Raw genomic sequence first — 22,954 nt, 5'->3', positions numbered from 1 at the left:
GTCGTACCGGCCGATATTTCGGCCTGTACCGGCCTACATACCGGCTGGTATTTCGGCCTTCTATTTTTTTATTTTTTTTTTCATTTTTTCAAACTACAAGTTTATTTTTTGACCCCCAATTTATACCAGACTATTTATAATTTATATATATATGTATTTATGTATAAATTATTCATATATAAATTATTATTTTAGAATATAATTTATTTATTTATATTTATACATATAATTTATTTATATATCGACTATCCCGAAACGGTACACGAAACGGTACCGGTACCGAAATATTTCATTTCAATGCCTTGACCGGTATGCCATCCGGTACGGTATTCAAAACATTGCTTCTAATGGGTCAAGGGGTCGCCTAGTCGGGCCGGATTTCCCATGTTTGGACTTGTCTTCTAGGCCTTCAGCTCAAGGGAAAAATCCCCTTACAATAATAAAAAGTACAAATGATATTGAGAGAAGGTGGTCTTTAAAAACACCTCGGCCAGTAAAGTTATGCAAGGCAAAGAAATTAAAATATAAAAAATTAAAAAGTGGCTAGTGAAGTTGGTTTGATACAATTAATCCATTGCTGGACTAAATGAAAGTGTGCTTTGTTAAAGATTGGACTCTTTGTTTTTGCTGTATGTTGAACTCCAACTCCGCGCTGTCACAAATCTTGACATTGTGTGAAAACCACACACAACGATAATGTGGCCAAACCAATCAAAAGTGGAAGCAAAATACATCTTAGGAGAAGAAGAACCAAAGTTGAAGTAAAGAGGAAAACATTAATGGTTGTAACATGGTGATAGAAACACAAAATATTATCATATGTATGCTACCCAGAGGAGGAAAACAAACACCATCACCCAAATTATGGACGGTCTAGTAATTGATCTTACATCGATTGATGACATTTTCATTGTATTTTTTACTGATTTATTTACTTCTTTAAGACCTGTTGATTTTACAGAATGTCTTTTTGGCTTGGGTTACAATAGAGCTGAATACTAATTCACTACAAAAAAAGGCTAAATTGGCGGCGTTGGTTATACGCCGGCAACTATCCCAAAAAATGCCACTAATTAATTCGCGGCATTTTTCTAACGGTGTAACCGTCTGCCGGTAGTGGAGGGTTGCTATTTTCATTGTTTCGGCATTTGCGCAAACGTCGGTACTTGTAAATTTCATTAGTGGCGTTTGTTTTAATTTAGCGGCATTTCTTGAAACGCCACCACAATACCCACATTAACAGCGTTTCTAGAAATGCCGCCAATTAATCGTTGCCATCCTTAGCATATACTAGCGGCATTACCATAAACGCCGCTGCTACTACATTAGCGACGCATCATACAATTTTGGCGGCATTTATTTAAATGCCACTAATAGTACATTGGCGGCAGCACATTGAATTTGTTAACGGCGTGTATATAACCGCCACCACTTTTAAAATAGCAGCGTTACGATAAATGCCGCTACTAGTAATTTGGCAAATTTATTAACGGCATTTATTTAAACGCCGCCCCATTACGTTGCCAACGCATCATATAAATTAATGGCATTTATTTAAATGCCATTAATAGTACATTGGCGGCGGCACATTGAATAATTTAATGGCATTTATCTAAACGCCACCAATAGCCTAATTTAACGGCGATTATCTAAACGACGCCACTAGTACACTGCTGGCTTATCATATAATTTGGCGACATTTATTTAAATGCCGCTAAACACCGCTACGAATACGTTTGTTGCCAACACATTTTTTAAATTAACGACAATAATTTGAACGCTGCTACGAATACGTTTCCGACGCATTGCATTAATTAATGACGTTTAAAACGCACAAATAATATGATATACCACAATAAAAAAATATAATATATAAATTAATAATAAATATGATATAATGGATAATTATTCATATAATAAAAAAAAATTACAAATCAAATCACATGAAAGTTCTACATGGATAATTCTTTTTCTTCACATTGTGCTTGTCATCAGCTGTAGAACCATTTCTTTCATGGGTAGTTCTTCACGTTTATCCAATAGTTCTTTGAAATTGTTATGCAGTCGTTGAACCTGGAAAAGATTAGAAAAGTCATACTAGATTAATAAAGAGAGTAATATATGTTAAATGAATAATAGATGAAGTAGCAAATGCGATTGGGAATGAAGCTAATATATATCATGTTAATGGTTCTAAGAGCACTAATATTAGATTCATCAAAGTCATCTTCAAAATTTGATGAAAAGTACATGTTTTCCATAAATTCAAAATCTCCATATACATAACCCCACATTGGATTACCCATTTGATTAATCAAAATAATAATATAATATTTTTTTAATAATAATATTTTTTTTTTCATTTTTTGCAACTACACTAACTATATGTTAATTAATAATTTAATTTATACTTAAATCATTGTTTCCCAACTAATTTTTTTTCTCAACCTAATTATCCAACAAACACTTTTTCAATTATTTTTCTACCCAACAATCAGATATATAATTTTTGAAACCAACAAACATATTTGTTTAAATGATTACAAGAAAACATTCTGTTCTATTTGTGATTCTTTTCATACAAATGACCTTTACTTGTTTCATCTAGACTAACTCTACGATTATTTGGTTCCATGAATGCCAATCATTGCACTTTTGTGCCTACATGAATTATTTAGAATGCTTAATGTTTAGTTGACTGCCAAAACCAAAGTACGAAATACACATATAGAAGACCACAGAGCATACCGACAAAGCAAACTCCATTTCAGATCTTAATACAGACCAACTTATTCTTGAGCATACATTTTGCAAACCCCATTTCAACAATATGCCTTCCCCACCACCAATGATCAAACCAGTTTAAAAAATAAAGCAAACAATAGATATGAAAATGTATCAAATCCAACTTTGACCCAAGCTAACTGAGATCTTTGTTGCTAATTGGAGCTAAAAGCTCTAAAGGGAATTTGGGCTAAGTCCAATACTATAAGAATCAATTGCTGCATGAGGATAAAGATACTGAACATTCAGTTGAGGTACAATATAGAGAAAATGTCAAATATTTAACCATTAAAATGTCAGTCAAATATGGACAATAAATTCATAAGAGTTATATCTCACATTAATTAAAATTCATCATTATGGTTAAGAATTTATTCTAAAAAAGTATAGATCTAAATGGTCCTACTAATATCAATTCTACACTGATACAACAAGAATGTACCTGAAGGATGAGAAATCATAATAGCATGTAGAAACATGCCATAATCATAAACAAGCAAGTACTTAAAGAGGGGGGGGGGGGGGGGGGGGGGGAAGAAATGGCCCAAAGAAAACTAATATAATCACTTTAAGCCTATCAAAACTACAAAGAAATACATTTTTTTTTTTTTTTTATAAGCAAGAAGGTTACTGTTAATGTAAGTGTGTCTAAGTTAGTCATACATTGGATCCATATAAGACATGCGACAGGCACATTCAATCCATTACATCTTTGGCTCAATTACACAGAACATTGATTGATGGGATACAAATTGAAAAACAGAGAATATTCAAGTGCAAATGCAAAAGCTGGAATAAACTGATATTAATTGTAATATCCACAGTGAGCACACAAAAATGGAAAAGCTGGAATCAAAAACCCAATTTGGCTCTGTGTGCCATTGCTTCACATCCCCAATACTGGTGGTTTTGGTAAATTTCAAAAAAGTTTGTAGCTAAGTATCAAGAACAAAAGGTTGCTCATTCAAATGTACATTATGCAAACCCATGTATGAGCAACAAACATATTGCCAGAAGACACTGAAACTACAAGTTTTGGGAAGTTAACAAGGGAAGCAAACCCATGTGATTAGAATATTTTACTTTCCTATAGGACAAACAAAGAATAAGCCCATTGTTCTGACTTTCTTTCAAACAGGCCCTTAGGGTGAAAACCAAGTAGTTTAGAGAGCATAATTAGAATCTACCTCATCTAAGTGTACGATTCTTGCTATCTGAAGCATCACTTTCAATGTAGCACTTATCCAACTAGGAAATGAAGAGCTCTTGAGAGAAACCCTTATCCAAATTTTCTTTCCCCTCGTTTTCCTAGCAACCAAACAGATAAAAGTATACATTAAGATCTGAGCAGAGACAGGTCGGATGAAAGCACAAAGTAAAATGTTCTCTCTCTCTCTCTCTCTAGAAACTCATCCGTCTAAAAGTATTAGATGCTTAAAAGTACAAATAGGCATTTAAAAGCACTAAGAGCTAGGCCATTGCCAAGTCCATAATTTAGCTAGAATGTCAACAAATCTATCTAAAATAGACTTTTAGATAGATTAGTCCACATTGAACTAGCTATCTTGAAGTTTAAATAATAATAAAATATTATATATTTTAATAATATTTGATATTTTTTTTAATATTTTACAAATACACTTCATATATTAATTAATAACTTTATTAAAAAATAAAATTATTATTTTTCAACTATTTTTTCCGTCAACCTTATTATATACGTTAATATATTTTGCTAACCATTCACCCAACAATCACATATACAAACATACCAACATTTCTTCTACACAACATTTATATTAAGAATTGTGGTTGAAGCCAACAAACATCCATATACCAAAAACTGTCTTATAACTAAAGAATATGGACAAACATCTATTTGGGAATGATTCGGTGTATGTGCAAAACCCATCCCGATAATAGGTGCTCTGTTTTGCTAATATATGGATTCTACAGATATCTTTCATTTGAATTAATGAACCCAGAATTAGGAAAGTGGAATTCAAACAGTAGTGCTTACTCTTGTAAATTGCGTGACAAACTTTAACATGTGACATAGGAATGCTCTATCTCACTCAAATACCTTACATTCAAACAAAATAATAAATAAAAAGCTATGAAATGATTGAAATAGGCATACTACGTCAATCATTATATAGCTTATGATTCACAGGATTGAAGTTAAGAAGCTTTACCAACTAAATCAAAAATTGAAGAAATGAAACAGATTCACTGTCCTGAAAATTCATTTTCAATTCTCATCAGCAGCGTCTGCTTGCTCCGCACTAGAGGTTGACTCAATTGATGTGTCTTCAAACTTTACATTCTCCTCTACTCGTAGTTTAACAAATTGTTTACTCCATGCCACCCGAAGTGGTCTTCCCATAAACATTTGCAGGGAAAATTCTCAGAAGCTCTTAACTAGGAATAGCTTTAAAAAATTCAGATAGAATGGAATCTGGGCATAATATACATGCCCCCAACCATATTCAAAACTCATAAATGCAAAGGATTTAGCACAGCCAAATTACCTTCCTTTGGAAAGCAAGAAGAGCTTCATTAGCATCTTTCTTGGATTTGAAAGCCACAAATCCATACCCAGAAGACTTTCTTGGGTTTTCATTAAATATAACTTCGGCAGAAATCACATTACCACCCTCTGAACTAAAGAACTCTCTAAGATCTTTAGATCTTGCTTCAAAAGGTAAATTAGCCACAAACAAGTTAAATGTTACTGGCTTTGGTTGCACACGAGAGGAAGGGGAAGGTTCTTCTTTCGTGCCTTGGCATAATTGACCTTCATAGTGCGGCCCTCTTAACTCCTAGCAAACAGAAGAAAAACCAGTAATTCAACAAGAAGACAAAGAAAAGGAAACAAAATTGTCACAGAAAAAGTGATAGAATGTTAACTAAAGTTTGAATCCGATCCAATGTTTCTAATAATAAGATCCTGATATGGAAAAACCAGCAGAAAAGAACTTTATAAACAAACACACACATACAGGCATGAATGAGCCACCATAAAAGGCACAAACAAAAACAGATGGCCACCATTATCAATGAGTTAAATTGTTACAAACACTTGATACAGACTAGTCTTCCAATTTTTCTTAGGTGTACCAAATGATGCAAGAATTTGAAACTAACTATTCTAATTGCTTTCTTTCCCGGAATACTCTTATCTCAGCAACTCGACTAATCGAAAACCTAGAGGTATATGAAAAAAAAAAAAAACTAAAACTAAAAAAATAGTATGCTTACATACGATTCGAGATTATTGAGAGCCGTAAGAGCCTCCTCAGGTGAACCCATGGTGACAAATGCCAAACCTCTATTTCTGATCTTGTTATGCATAGAAAGCTTCACCACCACAGAAAAACACCACAAACTCAGATTAGGAAAACAAACAAAAACCATAACCCATCCGAGACAACAGATACAATATTGCTAAAATAAAGAAAAAGAAAACCTCCACATCTAGCATGGTCTCGTGCTTCTCAAAAAGAGCGCGAATGTCTTCAAAGGTACAATTCCAAGATATGTTCTGGGCAATCAATCTGTTTCGGGAAAACTCTTCGATCACTGTCTCAGATTCTTTACTTGGGGCTAAAATAGAATCGAGAGCTTGTTCTTGCACTGTGGAAGAGAAGTACAAGACGAAGCTCTTTACTCTTTTACTCTTGACGGAAAGGGAATGGAGACAGAGAAGGGATGGAAAGCAACGGGTTGAAGAATAAAATGGCAACGAAAAGAAGGCGATGAAGAGAGAGAGAGAGAGAGAGAGAGAGAGAGAGAGAGAGAGAGAGAGAGAGAGAGAGAGAGAGAGAGAGAGAGAGAGAGAGAGAATGGAGTGCTGGTGAACAAAAGAGTCTATGAGGTGCTTATACGCACCAGCGCGGGCACAAGAGGGAATTTTAACTTTGTTTGAAATTTTGAGAGGGAGTGAGGGCATGAGGAGCCGCCAAAGTTGAAATTGTCAACCTGCATTTGCTTTTAACAATTTTAACCATTTTATTATTAACATATTATTTAAACACACAAGATATTTTAATAAAATAATAATTTTAAACAATATAATTGAGCACATTTACTTCTAAAATTTTATACTTTTATTTGGTTTAAAATATAATTTAATGATAATAACTAAATACAAAACATTACTTCGCTGGATTTTAAAAATAATAATAATATCTGATGAACAAGATTAAAAGATAACATGTCAATAGCATCTCCACTAGCTTTAACAATGTAGATAAGGTCATAATAATATATTATGTTAATATTTTATACTTTTATTTGATTTAAAATATAACTCAATCCTCATTCTCGTCCTCTTCATTCTCTTCCTCTTCTTCATATTCTTCTTCGGCTTCTTCATCTTTCTTGCGCTCTTCATCATCTAATTAATTTTTTCCTGAAGCCTACATATAAATTCAAACGACTGTTGGTTCAAAAAGTTCAAAACAAATTCGATTGACATCAACCAAAAATATGAGTGTTAACATGTGCATCCATGAAGGTGTTCACTAAGTTCTATAACTCAATTAATTCATTCCGCATTTTATCAAACTCCATATTAGATATACCTTCTTACATAGAATTAGTTAGTATCAAATGCTAACTAGCTTGCCTAGCAGGGGCCCAATTAGCAATTTTTACCTTGGATATACAATCTTCTTGCCAGTTATTTTATTTTATTTTTTATTTATTGAGGGTTGTATTTTCAATCGCATCATTTTCTTTTGTTTTATTGAGAAAAATAATTCAATTGAGCCAATTAGAAGCCTCAAGAATATATCTCTGCTTTCAAATTTGGCTGCCAAGAGACAGCACCAGCTTTCATGGTATGCCTTCCTGTAAGGTCTACTCTTTTACAATAAAAGAGCATGTTTCTTCTATAGTTTACACTTATATCTCTTGTGATCGCCATATTAGATTTTGATCTCATGCGATTATCACCTTAAAATTATTGAAGAAATTAAGTGGATATGATAATCTAAAAAAATTAATGCGACTCTTAGGCATATAGAACACTATCTTTAAGGTAATAATTGTTCTCACTCAAAAAAGTTTGCTACTGGGCTACAAGCAATTCACCTTCTAGATGCAACAAAATCACCAAATACAAATAACAATTTTGAAATTTTTCTTTAAAAGTTTCTCAACAAAATTGTGTAAATGACTAAGAAAATAGGAGAATAGAATAAAAACATTTGTGGGTTACATCCTCTATTTATGGAGAATAAAATAACAGCTTGTGAAAAATCACAACTCTTTATTTATAACTTTTCAACTAGTAGTTATTAACTTAAATGACATAATATTTGTGAAAAATCGCTCATTTTTCTCTTGATTGATCACGAGTCTCATCTATGTGATTTAAATACCGAAGTTTTGTTTTTAAACATAGTGGATGATTTTTAAATGAAGCCCACTATTTTAAAGTTTTTGAAATATTTTAAATGTCTAAAATTATTTTAAAGATGGGTATTTTTGGTATTTTTGAACCAAGCCCATATTTTCAAGTTAATTTTTTATTTTATTTTTATATTGTGAAGCCCGGAAATAATATAATTAGAAAATTATTTTTATTTAAATGATTTTATTTCTTTAAGAATATTATGTGATATTTATTATTTTATTTTATGTTAAAAATTCTATTTATTTAGATAGATTTAATTCTCCTAAAAAATATTTAGTGAACTCCATTGTTATATTTTATGATGAAATATATTATTTTGTGATTTTATAAAACAAAGTTTGATTTTTAATTTAATCCCATTGCATTTTATTTCATTTATCTATTATTTAATTTATTTATTTTTAAGTGTTTAAATCTCTACCCATAGATCATGTTAGAAACCTTAGGATGAAAGGCCTAGATTAAAACCCTAGATGCCTTTCACTTTCCTCCCTTCCCTCTCTCTTCTCCCATGCCCAATCGTTGCCCCCCTCTTCCCCGATTCCCTTTCCCCGACGCCTCCCTGCGTAGCCAGCCGCCCCACTGCAGCGCCGTCGTAGACCCACTCTCACGGCCTCACCGGCGACCCTTTGATCCCTTCCCCCTCTGCGGATCTCTCTTCCCGAAGCCCATGCCATCTCTCCCTCTCCCCGTAGCCCCTTCCTCTCCCTCGGGCTCCTATCGCTGCAGCAACTTAGCCCAAATCGTGGCGCCGAGCCGCCGTGAGCCTCCCCCAGGTTGAGCACCACCTCCATCCAACGACCGCCAGCCCCCTGTCTCTCTCCCTCTCCTCCTTTGTTTTCTCAACCCATGGCCCTCGCCTTCCCGTGCTGCCGTGAACTGCCACGTCAAGGTGTGGGGATCTCAGCCAACACCACCCATGGCCACCAGGGGTCAGTCCCGTGCCCCAGCCAGCCGAGGCCTTTCCTCTCTCTTCCCTCCATCGGCCTCCAGCACACACTCCCTCCCTCTCTCTCTCCACCGTACATCGCCACACTACAAGGCCAACGATCTCTCTACCTCGCCATACACGGCCATCCAGCACCACAATTCCCCATCACACAACCAGAGTCTTCCACCCCACACAACATCCTTGTTTCCTTCAAAAGCCCTGTGACCAGCCATCAACCACCGAGAACCACCACGGACAGCAAGAAAAACCAAGTCATCCGCTGCCTATCCCAAACAAACTAGCCATTCATTGGATCCCCCTTTCCCCCTGAGTTCTTTACCCCCTGTTTCACAGCCCTAAGCTGACCACTGTGAAGAACTAGCAAGCAGCAGCAGCAGCAATTCAGCCTCATAATTTTGTGTATAAATCTCTCTCTCTTTATCACAAGAATTGCTATGTTTGTGAAGCTGAAATGGAATATTGGGAAATGTGTTGTGTTGTGATCTATGAACGGAGGGGTTGTAATGTGGCGATGTAGTTGAATTGGGGCACTACTGTGTAGTTGTATTGTGATTGTAAATAGTGTGAACTAACGGGATTAAGTGTGAAGTATTGGGATGGTTGTGCTTTGTGAGTTTATGTCCAACTTTCTCTCATGTATAGAGCTATCTTCGATGAAAATTCCTCTCATATTTGTATAGAGCTATGTTGATTTTTGTCCAAGTTTCTGTCCAGCATATGGTTTTTGTCAATAGTTGCTTGAATTTGACCTTTCCAATCTCAAACAACTACTCCAACCAAAATGACAATAAATTTATATAGAATTTTAAGTGTTTAATTAGACTATTATGGTTATTAGCATTAAATGACTATTGAAAATATAATTTTTTAATTGATAATTTAATTAGAATATAATTATTAATTAACATATGATTGGTACAATAATAAAATAAAATAAATTAAAATTTAAATTAATATGATTTTATTATTATATAATGAATAAATAGATAATTCAACGTAGAGATTTGATGTGAATGAAATAGTTGAACTTAATTTTTTTATATTATTTTATTATTATATAATCAATAAATAGATAATCTAATGTGGGGATTTGATGTAATGGAATAGCCAAAACTAAATTCTTCTCATATTAGCTAAAATTTGTGTTTGGCTTTGGCTTTACCTATTCCAATGAGAATGTTCTAACATATATATATATATATATTTAAAAAGACTAACAAATATTAACAAATAATTAATAAATTAGCTGTGATTTTATAAACATCGGCAAACCTTCTTATTTATCGGTAGGGCATCCTAGAAATTTAACTAAAATTTTGGGGGTATTTTTGTATCATTTAAATAAGTTTTTTTTTTATTATTTGTATTATTTATTTTACTACCAATAAATTTATAATAGCCTTCACTGCTGACGCTATATATTATTACCGGCATAACAATATATACGTTGGCGCATTTATCAATTACCGACGTTTCATTGATCAATTTTTGACATTTTGTAAACGCTGCCAATGCTATATAATTATTATTGTCGTAATTATATAAATACCGGAAAATGACTTATGTATCGGCGTAAAATTAATCAATGGCCAGCATTTGTTCAAATGATATAAACGCCGAAAAATTCAATACTTTACTAGCGTAAACTTTATCAATTATCGGCATTTTGTGAAATGCCGCTGATGCTATATATTATCACTGGCGTAATATTATAAACGCCAAAAAACACGGTTAATATAACGACGTATAATCAATAGATTAGTGGCGTTTATTTAAACGCCACAAAAAACCTATATTATTACCGGCGTAACAATATAAATGTCGAGAAACTATTAATTTCCCGGCACATAATTACTATATTGGCGGCGTTTATAAGTTATATATTATTACCGGCGTAACAATTTAAACGCCGGGAATCTCAATAATTTACCGCAGAAATAGTAAGCGCTGGTAAATTTAAATATCTACCGGCGCATAAACAAACGCCGCGCATATAAACGCCGCCAATTGTATCTTTTTTTGTAGTGAGCTTATACAAGATTTCACAGCTGTAGAAGTAAAGAAAGGGATCTTTCAAATGCCTCTTTTAAGTTCTCCATCCAATGCATTTTTACCAAGTTAATTGGCTTGCAATGGGAGACGAAGTCTATCATCATGTCCTAAAGCTCCTCAAACATGGTAGCTCCCTTCCAGGTATAAATGAAACCTTCATTACATTGATTCTTGAAGTGAAGGAACATACCAGGGTTTCAGAATTTAGACCTATCAACTCGTGTAATGTGATATACATTATAGTAGCAAATATGTAGCCAATTGGATAAAGAAAGTTCTTCCCGATATTATCTCTCCTAACCAAAGTGCCTTTGCCCTAGGTAGATTAATTTAAGATAATATCCTTACAGCTTACAAAACTTTGCACATGATGAATGCTCAAACGAGAGGTCAATCAGCCTACATGGCCCTCAAGTTTGACATGAGTAAAGCATATGGTTAGGTGGAGTGGTGTTTTTAATAAGTCATGTGTTGAATGAGTTTGGCACAAAGATTGGTCCTTCTTATGATGAATTGTATAGCCTATGTCACCTACTTTATTATGCTCAATGGGGAACCTCAACATCTTTTTATTCCTTCTAAGGGTATTACAAAGGGAGATCTTCTTTCTCCGTAACTTTTTATTTTGTGTGCTGAAACTTTTAGCTCACTTCTCAATAATGTAGAAGCAAGGAGGATCATATCAGGTGTTACTACTGGGAAATGTCCTTTATGCATCAATCATCTTTTGAAAATAAAATTATTGTCTATTGCAGGGAAAGAAATAGTTTTGAAAGTTGTTGTCTAGGCCATTCCTACTTACTCTATAGGGGGTTTTCTATTGCCACTTTTGATCCTTTAGAAGATTAACAAGCTTATGAATAAGTTTTGGTGGGGTTTTAGTGGTGATCACTTTAAGATCTACTGGGTGAACTGGAACAAAATGGGCTTGCTAAAGACTTGGATGAAAAGGTGGCTGAGCTCATTGATGATGAGTTGAAAGGGTGGAAGGATAATATATTCTCCTCTCAAGAAATTGAACTCTAAAGAGCACACCCATTAGTATTGGTGGTATTGAAAATAAGTTGGTGTGGAAATGCTCAAAGAATGGATTATTCTTTATTAGAAGTGCTTATCAATTACATTGAAAGATTTAGGAGATTGTTTGGAAGCACAACTGTTCTTAGATATTCTCAAAATATTTCACTATTATTAACAAACAATTTACTATTATTTTACTACTATTTACAGATCATTTGAGATACTCTTAGGTATTATTTGGCCATATAAATTTTTTATCTTAAACATAAAATTCTCATCTCATCATTACAACTTTTCTAAATTTCCATACAAAATATAATAAACAATTTAACTTTTTCTCTACTTTTTCAAATCTCAAATAATAATAACATTAAAATATAATATTTTAATATTTAATCTTAAAACTCAAAATTCTCATATGAAAATTCTCAGTAGTCAAGCAGAACCTTAGTATCCAAATGGACCCTAAGTTCATATCAGAAGGGGAACCCTTTGAAGGAAGAGAACCAATGGTATTTGGATGACAATATAGCATATAAAAGTTCTTAACACCATTAAAATGTTCTTTTGGAGAGCATGCCAAGATGTCCTTCCCACTTTCTCCAACCTTTGCAAGAGAAAATCACTGATGACTGAAGATAGTTTATGCCCCATTTGTGCCTAATTCCAAGAAATTGTAGTACATGCATTATGGACTTGTTCAGCCTCTAAGAATGTCTGGAGTCAGTGTTGTAAAAAAATTCAAAAGTTTTCCTTCCATAATGACTCCTTGAAAATCTTGAGCCAGTTGGATCACCATTTGAATTAGGAGGAAATTGAGGAAGTAGCTATGCTAGTAGCTAAGCATATTTGGCAATAGAGAAATTCTATAGACCACAATGAGGTATTCACCTACCCAAACTCAATAATCAAAAGTTCTAAGGAGACATTATGTGAATTTAGGAATGTATAGGTGATCATAAAAATTTAAGAGGCAGTGATGCGAATAATGGAAGCTCATGGGAGAGACCTTTTGAAAGCATATACAAAGTCAACTGGGATGTTGTTATTAACAAAACAGAGATAGAATTGACATTGGGGTCATTATATGAGATTCTGAAAGACAAGTGATAGCAACAACAACATTACGTGTATCTTAAGCCTTTAAACCTGAAGCTTTCCTAGTAGAAACTTATGTAGTGATGATTACTTCAAAATTATGTAAAGATCTCAGAGTTCAATAGAGTCTACTTGAAGGTGATGCTTTGTACATGGTGAATTCTAGTAGGAAGGATGGGAGTGATGGGAGTTAGAATAGCTACTCATATCTTAGCCAATACTTATTGAACATTTCGTTTTCTTACTTGGTCAACATCAAAGTTTCTTTTCGGCCGATTAAATCTTGTGTAAACTCCATGGAAGTATTTGGAATAGATTGTATGCCACTCATCTTCAATAAATATTTCTGCAATTGACCCTTCTGGGTAGGCGTTGTTATCCACTGTGCGTTTCAACTTCTTGAAAAACTGTCTAATGGGATACATCCATTTATATTAGAATGGTCTTGCAAGTTGAGCCTCGTGTGGCAAATGAATGGATGGCGTTAAAGATTGACGGGGCTTAAATATTTTCCAACTTACACAATATTATAGCAATTTCTCGTTCCATATGATCTAAAGCTTTTAAATTCAACGTTCAAGCACATAAGTATTTAAAAAATGCACCCAACTCTGCCAAAGCCACGCACACATCTCTTGTCAAGTACCCACAAATACCAACAAGCAAGATACATTGTAAAAATACATGACAATCATGACTTTTTAATCTAGTGATTTTCCAATCATTTCTTCATACACACATTCTTAGATTTGATTCATAAACATTTGGTAATTTAATTTTCATTAGCCACTCACAAAATGTAGCCCTTTCGTTCCTTCATAATGTATACCACTCAATTGGCATGCAGACAGATGAACCACTTTATTGCAAGTGCATTTCTAGTCTTATTTTCAACCACTTCAGATCCTTCCATAAGTTTAATGTATCATTTGTTTTGACTTTAATTGACATAAGAGTTTCTAAAATGGACTCACATATATTTTTTTCAATATGTATAACATTGAGATTATGCTGCAATTTTAGCGTCGATCAGTACAGGAGTTTGAGAAATATACTTATTTTTGTCCGATTCAACTTATTCGCAGTTTGTTTTATCTTCTATTGCTTTTTTCCAATTCATTACAACTGACATCTACAAATTGTGCAAGTACATCTTGGCCACACAAATATGGTGGAGGGTGCTCTTATTCAACAATGCCATCAAACATCATAGAATTTCCACACCATTTATGGTCACCGGGTAAAAATCGACGATGATCCATGAAGTATAGTTTCCTCCCATATGTAAGCCATCCAGATTGGGTATGTCTGTTACAAGTCGGATATGCCATTTTCCCTTTAGTACTCTAACCTTAAAAGTTTCTATAAGCTGGAGAATAATTTATTGTCCATAACACTGCAACATGCATTTTAATTAACTTGCTTGTTGATGAATCAAATGTTAGGACCATATTCTCCCAAAAATCTTTCAATTCTACTATCAATGGCTGTAAGTGTATATTTAAATCATTTCTCAGTGATCTTGAAATTGGAATGAGCAAACTGATCATGAAATATAGATCTTTCATACACTTTTACGGTGATAGATTATACGGCATATTTAAATAATTTCTCAGTGATCTTGGACTTGGAATTAGAAAACTCATCATGAAATATAGATCTTTCATACACTTCTACGGTGATAGATTATACGGCACAAGTACAACTGGCTAACTATTATGACCAGTACTTATGTTTCCAAATGGATTAAATCCATCTGTTGTCAATCCAAGCCGTACATTGCGAGGTTCTTCAGCAAACCATGGGTGTTCCAAATCAAATTCTTTCCAAACCTGAGCATTAGCAAGATGTGACAAGACACCATAATTCTTGGCTCTGGATGATGAGTGCCATGTCATGTCTACAATCATTGCACGAGACATAAATAACCGTTGTAATCTAGGTGTAAGAGGATTTTTCCCATCACGCCTGAGGCTTAGGAGCATAGGCCCATATACGAGGACCTTGAGCCAACTAGACAACCCCAAGGCCCACAGAGGGCCCCCGATCCTAAAGGAAGGAGAATGAGGGGCACATTGCCTTAGTTCTTCCCTTATGCAACCTAACCTCAGAGGGCTTGAATGGGTGGACAAGCGGTACATGTGGAAAATCTTTTTTCCCTTGACAACAAGTAAGGAGGAAACGAAGATCCGATGTATCACATCTGCCACCAGGCAGATGGGACAGAAGGCCACGCCTCATTTATGACATCAGATTGAGGGCACGATGGAGGTTACATGTACCTCTGACATATGGAATGGGCATTTGACCCTAGAAAATCAGGTACATAAGCCGATCACCAGGTATTAGGAACTCTCTCTGAACTCTCTACTTATTTACACTTTGCTCTAAAACGATATTGACTTTGGTATCAGAGACTTTCTAGCCACCATCACGGCTCTTGTCTCATGGTGTTTCTTTTGTATCCACAAGCCCAAGACCGAAGACCCGAGTTGCTGAGAGCCCAGCCCAAACGCATGTGAAACAAGACTTTAATACTATGTATCAATGGAAAGTGGCGTACAACCTTTTAAGGCACATTCTGCTTCTTAGATGTCCATCTTGATTCATGGAAAATGGGACACTCGTTCAATTGCTCATTCTCTTTCTAAAATAATACACAGTCATTTTTACATGCATGTATTACATTGTAATCAAACCCGTGTCATCATTTCAATCTTTTTGTTTCGTAGAAGTTGTGAGATAAAATATTGTCGGATGGAAGTGCCTTTTAAATAGCTCGAGTAACATATTGACAACCTTAATTGATAATCGGCATATGGATTTTATTTGAAGAAGTCTAACAGTAAATGACAACTTATTATGCTTTCTGCATCTTAGAAATAACTCACACTGTGTATAATTCCAAGCGTGCAAAAGTGTTATGGCCTACATCATTTGAATTTGATGTGTCCATGTCACCTTCATCCATAAATATTCCTGCACCAATGTCATCCAATATTTGCTCCATATCCTAATCGTATTCATCACCAACCACTTCTAGTTGTACATCTTCATCGATATCTTCTTCTTCATGTGAAGGCTCGAGTGACGTTAGATATGGTTCATCGTGTAAGACCCAATCAGTATAACTCTAGTAAATACCTTTGACAAATAGATAGTCTCTCACCAATTCTATCTTGTAAGAACGCAAATTCTTGCATTGTCAGCATGAACGTCAAATACCCTCGTCACTATCAACTGTACAGGATGCGAACTTCAAGAATTTCTTAACATCTTCATCATATACATTGAAATCCTCACCCAAGCAATTTCTAACTTGCATTTAACTCTTATCCATGCCTAGTACCCTATTACAAACAGTCATGCACATATCAACAAACAAGCATGTGTCTAAAATATTGTACAATTTTTTTTCTTCCAGTGGGTAGTTGGTCATATCTCATTTGGGATTGTGAAATCATCATCGCCAACCTATCAACTATTATCTGTCATGACCAACAAAATTTTGACAGCATCTTCCCATAGTTCTCCTAATATGATTGTTTGATCGTGTGCACTAATGCACTATCACTAAAACTACATATGCAGAGAACAACAAGGGACGACTCTACCAAAATCACAATATCAGAAATGAACAAATACAGTTAGATAGTTTTTGAGAATGATTTTACAATCCAAAACTGTTCACTTTGGATAATTCAAGAGTTATCAATCAACTGTTCAATGTGATTGATAACTCTTGAATGGGTTTAAGCTGATTTTTTTGGATGCAACATAAAGACACGAGAGTAATACACAATAACAATGCAATATACAAGAATATATTTAATTTATTCGAAGAATTATTAAATTTTATCATCTTTTTTCTTGGTCTTATTTTTTAATTATTAATTATTAAGTAATTTGTAAGTATTTTTTATACTATCTTTATGTTAAGTATTTAGTATTTTTAAGCATATTTTATACAATCCTTATGTATTCTATGATTTTCTTTTAAATTTGTATTTTTTATAAGTATATTGGCTATGTGTAATCTGTAATGCAAGTTAATGTTCGAATGTAGCAAACTTATGTTTGAACGCAATATTACCATTCAAATGGTAACATACGGTTCGAATGGATTCAACCTAGATTCCAGACCCAAACGCAGAATGACATCAACTAATAAAATCCACAAACACAACCTCAAAAATCATGTACAATATTGACAAACACATAAATACATAAATAATAATGAGTAAAAATTAAAGATTTTACCTTCAAGCAAGCAATTCCAAACAACTCAATAAATTACAAAACACCTACACAACATATAGACAAATAATGAAATCAATATTAAGCAAATTTGTCTGCAATGAAGAATGTGAGTTCAATCGAACTCATTTTATTTTTATATCTATATCACTCTTTCTCTCTCTCTCTCTCTCTCTCTCTCTCTCTTAACGAAAGGGGAAAAGAATGAAGGAGTGTGGAGAGAAGAATGAAGGATGTAATGCTAGATTGAAGAAGAATGATGGATGAAAGAGTTGCACGCGTAACTGAGGGGTGTTGTGGGGTATTTATGTGGGGACAAAACTTTTGAAGTTATTACGTCAACAAATGTCCTTGTAATAAGTTCTTTTGCACCCAATTCCATCGTTTCATTAAAAAGTTCTCTAATTAAGGCGAAACAGTTGTCATCTTTGCATTCTCTTAAGTTGTTCACCGTTCAAACTCAAATATTACTCGTTCGAACATAAAAATGAATTAAGTGCACAATTTTCCCCACTTGCAAAATTCTAGTGCAAGCGTTTGAACATTAATAAAATACCATTCGACGTTATTCTACTGCTGAAAGATTAGCAAGAGACATTCTTGCCACTATTTTAGGAGGCACCCAAAAACAGTAGAAATCATTCGAACGTGCCTCTTTATGACTAAAAATGTTTAATCAGTAATATAGTATTTGAATTTTGAAAGCTATGCCTTACTGTTCAAACACTATAGTAGTATAGGTTTTAATCTACACTACAGTATAATATATTCACTATAATATATATACTATACATTATAATTTATTACTACATATATAGTTAATATATATATTGTGATATATATAACTATATTGATGATATATACCATTCTTATAGTATAACATCGTAATATTATATTAATAGTTATAACTATAATATATGTACTATATAGTACTATAGTATAGTGATATAGTGATATATATGTACTATATATATATATATTATATATCACTATATACTATAGTGATATAATATGTACTATATAGTACTATATTATAGTGATATATGATATGATATAATATAATATGGTATATATTATATGATATTATATGATATATGATATTGTAATCCTATATCATATAGTATATAAGAATATATGAGATTATTTATGGCATAGACTAATACTAAATATAGTACTATAGTATAGTGATATATGTAGTGATATATAGATATGTATGTAGTGATATATAGTGATATATGTAGTACAATAGTTTAGTAATATATATAGTTCTATATAATACTATAGTATAGTAATGTAGTGATATATATATATATAGTTATAGTATGTATCACTACATACTATAGTGTTGATATAATATGTACTATATATAGTGATATATAGTATATAGTACACATATTACACTATATATCACTATATACTATAGAGATATAACAATAGCATTACAATATATATAGTACTATATTATAGTGATATATGATGTATTATAATATTATATATATTATATGAAATTATAGGATATATGATATTATAATACTAGATCATATGGTATATTATCATATAGTATACTAATATACTATATGATATTATTATATATAACTAGTTATACTATATGATAATATACTATATGAGATTATGATTAGCATATACTAATACTATATATTATAGTATTTATATATGAAATCTCTATATGTTATATCATACATATAATATCATATAGTGATATATACTATACGATATATTAAATCTAAGAAATCAATTAATTTACTAAATTTGAAATAAACATAGTTCGAATGGTATATACTTTTGTTCAAATGGTAAGATAGTCTAAAACCATTCTAACATATAACATATCATTCAAATGGGTCCATACATATAAGGTATTGGGGGAGGCTTTCAAACGCCATTGTGACCCCTTAACAGCCATTCAAAATTTTGAACATATACAATTTCTTTCGACTGTCGTCGTCGAAAACTCATACCTGTCAAGAGGTACACTACAAGAAATCTGGGATATGCCGGCGATTTCATAATCGCAGCAAATAATTTCGTTGGCAAAGGTAGAGTTCTGCCAGCGATTTAAAAATCGTCGTGCGTTTAAAAACCAATTTGTAGTCATTACATTAATCGAACTATTGGCAATGAGAGTTAATCGCTGGGAAATCAATAGTTTTTATTCTTTGCGTCGCCATTGTGTGGGGCGCGAAAACTCACTTCTTGATCCAATTTTATTTTTCCCCGCCCCCTTCCCCCTCCCCCCCCCCCCCCCCCCCCAAAGACATTTCCCCCCTAACTGCGACGGCTTCATCGAAACCGAGCGATTCAGAGTTCGAATCCCAGTGTAGTGCGCACGGCTTCACCAAAACCCACCCAAAAACCAACCTACACGGTTGTCCTCCTCCACCGGAAACCACCACTAACAACGAAGCATTCGCCCATTTTGCCGAATGGAAGCTGAATGCCAACGAAGCACTGTCCAGCGATTTTTCTCCCTGTATTTCCTGTTCCACCCCATTTCCATTCCCAAAATCGCCCTTTTTATTTTCCAACTCGCCTCCTCCGTCCTCTCCTCCAATCAGTTGTCGCCGATTAGCACTGGTACGTTGCTCTATTTTTTGTTTGTTATTGTATGAAACTATTTAGGTGAAGTAGAAATTAGTCCAAATACACCTCCCACCGGATGCCCTGTAAAACCCACTTTGATGAATTTTGATTTACTCTCAGTTTACTTGCATCTTTGGCTAATTCCTTTGGTTTTTACTTTGTTACTTTGAATTGTTGGAAATTGCGTGTATTGATTGTGGTCTTTGATGTGATTTCCAAATTTTCATTGGATGTCTATGACTGCTCGTTCGATGTTCTCTAAATGGAAATGTACGTATTTTATTTTATTTGATTGAATTTGTTTTACCATCAAGATATAATCTGGTTGTTAAAGGGTTTTCTGGATGGATCTTTTTCCATTAATGGAGAATTAATAGATTGAAGCTTGCACAATCTATGGCCAGTACTTATGTTTATCATATAATGTGAATACCAATAACTTGTGAAATTCTATTTGTTCTAAAACAGAAACTTCATTGGCCTTTCCAAAGTCCTTGAAACCAATCTGTTGTTCTGTAATGACTACAACCTTGAGCTAGTGTGGAATTGGATCTAGTGACAATATTATATATATATATATATATATATCTATATATATATATATATATATATATATATATTTAATAGCTGCCAGAATATACTTAGAAGAAATGCATGATACTGCATTCGAAACTTCTGAGTTGATAAGCTAACTTTGAAGATTAAAAGGTTTTAGTACAATGGTACCTTTGATGCATGACCTTATAGATAAGATGTCAACATTCTTAAAGGAAGGAAGAAAAAAGGCATGCATGCATGCATGGTTAATCATGATATATGCATTTACAGCCATGTGTTTACAGAAGATCAGCATGATCTTTATTTAATGCCTTTGATTTGACTATGTTTCTAAAGAATTTGATTCCGTATCAATATTTGAACAACGACATAATATGGGAGCTTATGATAATTAGTAGAACTCATGCCGTATACATAGTATCTTTTGTTTTTCTAATGTGATTTACTCTACTAGTGTTTTAGAGAGCAGCATTGGTATTATATGCCATTGAGTAAGAATCTAAGCCTTAATCTTTACTAAACCATACAGAGTGACCTTCATGATATATGCAACATTTTAAGGAATTCAAATAATACTATTTGATCCATAAATCCTGAACATATATGACGGTTTAATCTTCTTTTGTGCACTTATTTATCTGTTGATGCTTATCATCCTGGAGTCTCATGATGTGATGACCAGCTTTTACGTGTATTTTCACTGAAGGGTTGTTTTTAATTTAATTAATATATTAGTTTATTTATTTTAAATTAATGTATTTTAATTAGTTTTTAATTTATTTGATGTTGTGTTTTATTTATTTAGTCGTTTTACGGTTTTTAATGTCGTTTTTGGCGGATCTGTTTTGGTTTCCGGAGTGAGGACTGGACCTCATTTCTTTTCCCTCATCTTTTCTTTTTCTGTTTTCTTTTTCTTCTTCTTTCTCTTTTTCCCTTTTCCTTCTTTTTCTTTTTTTTCTTTTTCTCCTTTCTCTCCCCACGATCCCCCTCCCCCGTGCGTATCTCTCTCTCTCTCCTCTCCTTCACGCCGATCACGCTAGCTGCCCAGAACCACCGCCGTCGGCCACCGTGCAGCACACCACCCCCACCATTTTCTTCCCCTCCCTCCGGCCAACCACCCCACAAATTTTCACCGCCAACGGAGCCGCCTTTTAGCCGGAAAACCATCTTCAAGCCGAACGACTTTTGCTCCGATCTGCTGCCGTCGCTCCACCTCCGGCCACCACCTCTTCACCACTTCATCACCGACTCCTTGCCGTCCTAGCTCACCCATTTCCGGCCTCTAACCGTGGCCGGAACAGCTCCCACGAGCTAGTTTCCTATTTGGGTATTTCAGCCCTTCAACCACCATTTTCGCCGCCACCCACGACCAAACTCCACTTTCACTAGCTTCATAAATATCCCTAGACCATTCCCTATCAATCTTGAGCTTTGGTTTGTCCCCGTTCGAAAGTGGGTATTTTGCAACACACGGCCACAGTGAAATTTCACTATTACGTTGCTTTTCTTCCGTCGTTTGCAACGCTGCGAGCTTTCTAAAAATACCATATAGCGCTGTAAGTATTTTTCAAACTCTACTTTTAGATTTAAATATATTTTTCTCATTCAATAAATATTTATCTGTTGGTTGGTTGATTCTAAACTGAGTTCGAGGAGTTCGGGGGTCGGATAGATTGAGGACAGAGTGCTTGGTTTTGGTTGTTTGTGATGGCTTGGTTATTTGTGCCACGAGGCGTGCGTTACATATTGCATACATGTTCATTTTATTTTAATTTGAGAAAATCCTGTTTTATTGGCGTAAATGGATTTTTGGGTGCGTGTGTCTCACGAGCCCAAGCCGGGATGGGTTATTATCTTGGTGGAGCTCTTCTGATCACTTGGGAGCGTAATATACTGAGTGACGTCCCCTAAGTTGTCGCTAGGCGACGATGGGAGCGGGGGTTAGAGGATGCTTGGCTACGAAAGCGTCGGGCGCGGAACCGGGTATCGCTCTACGCACCGACTCCGTGACCCTTCACTGGCGAGGGCTAGAGGATGCTTGGCTATGAACGCACGGGGCGTGGAACTGGGCATCGCTCGTTTAGGTGTCACATGCGTGGTTGTTACCTGCGGTGTGGCACTGGAGCCAGGATGTGCGGATGACTCCTAGGGGAGGTCATGGTGCATACAGATTAATTGGTTAACGGTTTAAGTTGGTTATGGGCCAAATG

At 34.4% G+C, this 22,954-nt stretch overlaps 1 pseudogene; it reads right to left on the bottom strand.

Moving 5' to 3' along the window:
* Window positions 1-4,960: 4,960 nt before the first annotated feature.
* On the bottom strand, window positions 4,961-9,000 carry LOC122296914 (annotated as a pseudogene).
* Window positions 9,001-22,954: the final 13,954 nt, after the last annotated feature.

Source organism: Carya illinoinensis, chromosome 15 (genome assembly GCF_018687715.1).
Source record: "Carya illinoinensis cultivar Pawnee chromosome 15, C.illinoinensisPawnee_v1, whole genome shotgun sequence".
Taxonomy (NCBI): Eukaryota; Viridiplantae; Streptophyta; class Magnoliopsida; order Fagales; family Juglandaceae; genus Carya; species Carya illinoinensis.
This window is presented reverse-complemented; position numbering and strand designations above follow the sequence as displayed.